Source organism: Bos indicus x Bos taurus, chromosome 16 (assembly GCF_003369695.1).
Source record: "Bos indicus x Bos taurus breed Angus x Brahman F1 hybrid chromosome 16, Bos_hybrid_MaternalHap_v2.0, whole genome shotgun sequence".
In the NCBI taxonomy this organism is placed as follows: Eukaryota; Metazoa; Chordata; class Mammalia; order Artiodactyla; family Bovidae; genus Bos; species Bos indicus x Bos taurus.
In genome coordinates, this window is record NC_040091.1 from 36,627,505 (window position 1) to 36,633,732 (window position 6,228).

Genomic DNA, 6,228 nt, shown 5'->3' on the forward strand with positions numbered 1-6,228 from the left:
TCAAACTGAAAACATTTGCTCGAATGCTCTAGTCTAGGAGAAAAATCTATATTGTTTCTAATTAGGTGGCCACTAAAAACATGATGATTCCAATATAATCTGATTAATAGTGTTTATTCTATGTTCCATACATGTTTTCTCATCTTGTATTGTACTAAAAATTCCCAAAGGATGACACCTCTTTTTATATTAGTCTTGCTTCTCCTGTAATATCCAGCAGAGAGCAATCAGACACCCAACAAATACTTGTTGATTCATTGATTAGATTTATGACTCTGGGTAGACACAATAAAAGTGTCTCCTTCATCTTCCTCTCTGATTTCTGTTTATATTATTTCAGTGATTCATTTATATACACAATAAATAGCTGAACTTTCCTGGTGGCACAGTGGATAAGAATTTGCCTGCCAATACAGGAGACACAGGTTCAATCCCTGATCTGAGGAGATTCCACATGTGCTGGGGTCCAGCCCCAGCAGGATCCAGGGGTACCCTCAGGATGACAGCATCAGCGATAAGGAAAGTAAAAAAGGGGGAGAGAAAGAGACTTGATCTTCCTTGGTTTACACAGAAAGCCAATAAAGCTCCTGGCACGGAACTTGCTCTGTTCACAGAGGCCATAGGCGCCCTCTCGGTGGGGTGAGGATGCAGGATGCCCCCTCCCTGGTGAAGATGCAGGGTGCCTTCCTGATCGGGTCTTAGAAGCCCAGGCAAAAAAGTGAATTCAGAGAGCCCCTGTGCCTCAAGGAGTCATCCTGAAAGAAGAACAGAGGGAGAAAGAAAGAAAAGGAAAGAAAGAATGACACGGGGAGACTAAGCTTCGGTGAGCGAGGCCCATAACTTTATTTTCAAAAGGAACTTTTATACCTTGACTTGTACACAGAGGGAAATGAAAGATGCAAAGTCATGCAGAATCAGCCCAAACATTACATCTGTTTTGTCTTTATCAAAACCAGGATTTTTTCAGCATACCTTTCCCATAAACAATGTTGTGTACATTATCTTCTGGCTTTGGAGGCCTGTGGACATTTTATGACCCTTTTTTGATAAAGACTGCTCAACCGGAAAACTTATTTTCCCTTAAAGTGTTTTTTCTTTATATTTCTAATCTATGTCAGCCTCAGAAAGTGCTAAACAGAGTTATATTCTCACGGAGCAAAGGCACAGTGAGTTACAACAAAGAAAGAACCAATTAGCTCAAAAGTCTGATGTGGTTAATTCCAAGGCTGCTACTTGTTTTTCTTACATTCCAACTATGTTAACCAATGCACTCCCAGGTTCACAATGGATAAGAGATATGGAAACTTGGCAGCAAGCATTGGCTCAACAATGAAATCTTACACCAGCACTACTCTAATAGTTTTTAACTCTTCGAAAGGCTCTATATTTTTAGAATGTTTTAGGCTTCCCATGTCTCTCACGGTTGGGAGGCTGTGAACAATCACATGGGTAGCTGCAAGAGTCTGGATAAACCTGTCAGGCAAGCTAGAAAGCCATCAGAGGGATTTGAATTGAAACACTCCTATCAAGCCCAGGAGACTTATTAACTAAAGCCCTAAGTTGACTTTTTCCAGAGAAAGGTGGTCGGGGATAACCCCCCTGTTAATGTCAGAAGAGTTGGTGAAAGGCACAAAATAGTAAGACAGACAGATTCTGGTTTTGGGGTAGATGGTCGAGCAGATCCAGGGGGTCCCTCGAGTTCTGATCCGCCTTGCTCGTCAGATCTCTTCCACATGACCTTGTCATGGGTGGGGTCTCCCATGGTGGCTCCCAGCACACATGCTGCCAAGCAACTAAGCCTGTGTTCCACAACTATTGAGCCTGCACTCTAGAGACTGTGCTCTGAAACAAGAGACACTGCTACAATGAGTGCATGCACCGAAAGGAAGAGTAGACCTTGCTTGCCACAAATAGAGAAAGCCTGTGCAAAGTAACAAAGACCCAGCATAGCCATAAAAAAAAAAAAAAAAAAAACTCAAATCCTGGATACATCAGGACTATACCTTAAGACACAGAAGTGCATTCAGGACACCGGCTGAGAGCAGACAGGAATACCTGACCAGCAGAAAAAAGAATATATAGACCCATGCAAAACTCGAGATCAAGCCCTGAGCCTTTGGAGCGGGAGCACTGACTCCAAGACCCTAGACTACCATAGAACTAACCCTAGGGATTATCAAATAGTGAGAATTCACACAAAGGAAACCTCTTGAATACAAGACGTGGCAACACCCAACCACCAATAGCACCCTGTGCAGGACACTACATCTAAACAACAAACAAACCAAAATACACGCCCAATCATCAGCAGACAGGATTAGCATCTCACTCACCTTGCCCATCACAGGAAAAACAAACAGAAACAGAAAAGCTCAGCACAAATCTCACCCTAGACAATGCTTACACAAACCACTGGACCAACCTTAGAGGGCAGAAACTAAAATGAAGAATGAATTCAGCCTTGAAGCCTGGAAATAGGAGATCTCAAATACAATAAGTTAAAAAAAAAAAAAAAAAAGTGAAAAGGCAGAGAAATACTACACAAATGAAGGAACAATTCAGAAACACAGAAGTCCAAATAAATGAAGAGGAAATAGACAAACTACCTGAAAAAGAATTCAGGATAATGATAGTAAAGATCATCAAAAACCTTGAAAACAAAATGGGGAAAATGCAAGAATCAATTAAAAAGACAAAAAGAATTAAAGAATAAACATACAGAGACACATAACACAATTACAGAAATTAAAAATACTCTAGAAGGAATCAATAGCAGAATATCTGAAGCAGAAGAATGAATAATTGAGCTGGAAGATAAAATGGTGGAAATAACTTCTGAAGAGCAGAATAAAGTAAAATGAATAAAGTAAAAAGAACTGAGGACAGTCTCAGAGACCTCTGGGACAATATCAAAGGCACCAATATTCAAATTATAGGAGTACAGAAGAAGATGAGAAAAAGAAAGGGATTGAGAAAATATGTGAAGAGATTATAGTTGAAAATTTCCCCAATTTGGAAAAGGAAATAGTCAATCAAGTCCAAGAGGCACAGAGTTCCGTACAGGGTAAGCCCAAGGAGAAACACACCAAGACACATACTGATCAAACTAACAAAGACTAAATACAAAGAAAGAATATTAAAATCAGCAAGGGAGAAGCAACAAGTAACATTCAAGGGAAATCCCATACACTTAACAGGTGATCTTTCAGCAGAAACTCTGCAGGCCAGAAGGGAATGACAGGATCTATTTAAAGTACTGAAAGGCAAAAATCTACAACCAAGATTACTGTACCTGGCAAAGACCTCATTCAAAATTGATGGAGAAATCAATCAATTTTGTTTCTCAGATGAGCAAAAGTTAAGAGAATTCAGTACCACCAAACCAGCTTTACCACAAATGTTAAAGGGACTTATATAGTCAAGAAACACAAGAGAAGAAAACATATCTACAAAATCAACCCCAAACAATGAAGAAAATGGGATAGGAATAGATATGTCAATAATTACTTTAAATGTAAATGGCCTAAATGCTTCAACCAAAAGACACAGACTGGCTGAATGGATACAAAAATAAGACCCATATATACGCTGTCTACAAGAAACCCTGACTTCAGACCTCAAGACACATATAGACTGAAAGTGAGAGGATGGAAAAAGATATTCCATGAAAATGGGAAGCAAAAGAAAGCTGGAATAGCAATCCTCATATCAGACAAAATAGACCTTAAAATAAAGAATATAATAAGAGTAAGGAAGGGCACTACATAATGATCAAGGAATCAATCCAAGAGGAAGACACAACAATTGTAAATGTCTGTGCACCCAACATAGGAGCACCTCAATACATAAGACAAACACTAACAGACAAAAAAGGAGAAGTTGACAGTAACACCATTATAGTAGGAGACTTTGACACTCCACTCACACCAATGGACAGATCATCAAAACAGAAAATTAATAAGGAAACACAAGTCTTAAATGATACATTAGATGAGATGGATCTCATCGACATCTTCAGGACATTCCATCCAAATGCAGAAGAATACACCTTCTTCTCAAGTGCACATGGGACATTCTCCAGGATAGATCACATCTTGGGGTCACAAATCAAGCCTCAATAAATTTAAGAAAATTGAAATCATATCAAGCATCTTCTCCAACCACAACGCTATGAGACTAGATATAAATTACAAGAAAAAAAAACTGTAAGAAACACAAACACATAGAGATTAAACAACATGTTTCTAAATAACCAACAGGTTACTGAAGAAATCAAAAGGGAAATAAAAAAATTTCTAGAAACAAATGACAATGAAAACACAACTCAAAACCTAAGGGATGCAGGAAAACAGTTTTAAGAGGAAAGTTTATAGCAATACAATTCTACCTCAAGAAATAAGAAAAACATGGAATAGACAACCTAACTTTACATCTAAAACAACTGGAAAAAGAGGAACAAAAAACCTCTGAAATTAGCAGAAGGAAAGAAATCATAAAGATCTGAGCAGAAATAAATGAAAAAGAAATGAAAGAAGCAATAGTAAAGATTAATGAAACTAAAAGCTGGTTCTTTGAGAAGATAAACAAAATTGATAAAGCTTTATCCAGACTCATCAAGAAAAAGAGAGAAGAATCAAATCAACAAAATTAGAAATGAAAAAGGAGAAGTTACAACAGACAATGCAGAAATACAAAGGATTATAAGGGATTATTATGAACAACTATATGATAATAAAATGGATAACCTGGAAGAAATGGACATATTATTAGAAAAGTTCAATCTTCCAAGACTGAACCAGGAAGAAATAGAAATTATGAACAACCCAATTACACATACTGAAATTGAAGCTGTGATCAAAAATCTCCCAAAAACCAAAATCACAGGACCAGATGGCTTCACAGGAGAATTCTATCAAACATTTAGAGAAGAGCTAATGCCTATCCTTCTAAAACTCTTTCAAAAAATTGCAGAGGAAGGAACACTTCTAAACTCAATCTATGAGGCCACCATCACTCCAATATCAAAACCAAAGAAAACCCCCAAAAAGAAAACTACAGGCCAATATCACTGATGAACATAGATGCAAAAATCCTCAACTAAATTTTAGCAAACAGAATTCAGCAACACATCAAAAAGTTCATACACTATGATCAAGTTGGGTTTATTCCAGGAATGCAAGGATTTTTCAATATAAGCAAATCAATCAATGTGATATACCACATTAACAAATTGAAAGGTAAAAACCATATGATAATCTCAATAGATGCAGAAAAAAGCCTTTGACAAAATTCAGCACCCATTTATGATTAAAACTCTTCAAAAAATGGACATAGAAAGAACCTACCTCAACACAGTAAAAGCCATATATGATAAGCCTACAGCAAACATTATTCTGAATGGTGAGAAACTGAATGCATTCCCCCTAAGATTAGGAACAAGACGAGGGTGTCCACTTTCACCACTGTTATTCGACATAGTTCTGGAAATCCTAGCTATAACCATCAGAGAAGAAAAAGACATAAAAGGAATCCATATTGGAAAAGAAGAAGTATGCTCTCACTGTTTGCAGATGACATGATATTGCCCATAGAAAACCCTAAAGATAGTATCAGAAAATTACTATGGCTAATCAGTGAATTTGGCCACCTCATGCGAAGAGTTGACTCATTGGAAAAGACTCTGATGCTGGGAGGGATTGGGGGCAGGAGGAGAAGGGGATGACAAAGGATGAGATGGCTGGATGGCATCACTGACTTGATGGACGTGAGTCTGAGTGAACTCTGGGAATTGGTGATGGACAGGGAGGCCTGGCATGCTGCGATTCATGGGGTCGCAAAAAGTTGGACACTACTGAGCGACTAAACTGAACTGTATCAGTGAGTTTAGCAAAGTCACAGGATACAAGATCAACACACAGAAATCACTTGTATTTCTATATACTAACAATGAAAAATCAGAAAGCAATGTTAAGAAATCAATCCCATTCTTCACTGCAACAAAAAGAATTGAATATCAAGGAATAAATTTACCTAAGGACACAAAAGAACTGTAAACAGAAAATTATAAGACACCAATGAAAGAAATAAAAGACAACATAAACAGATGGAGAGATATTCCATGTTCCTGGGTAGGAAGAATAATATTGTTAAAATGACTATACTACCAAATGCAATCTACAGATTCAATGCGATCCCTATCAAATTACCAAAGGCATTTTTCACAGAACT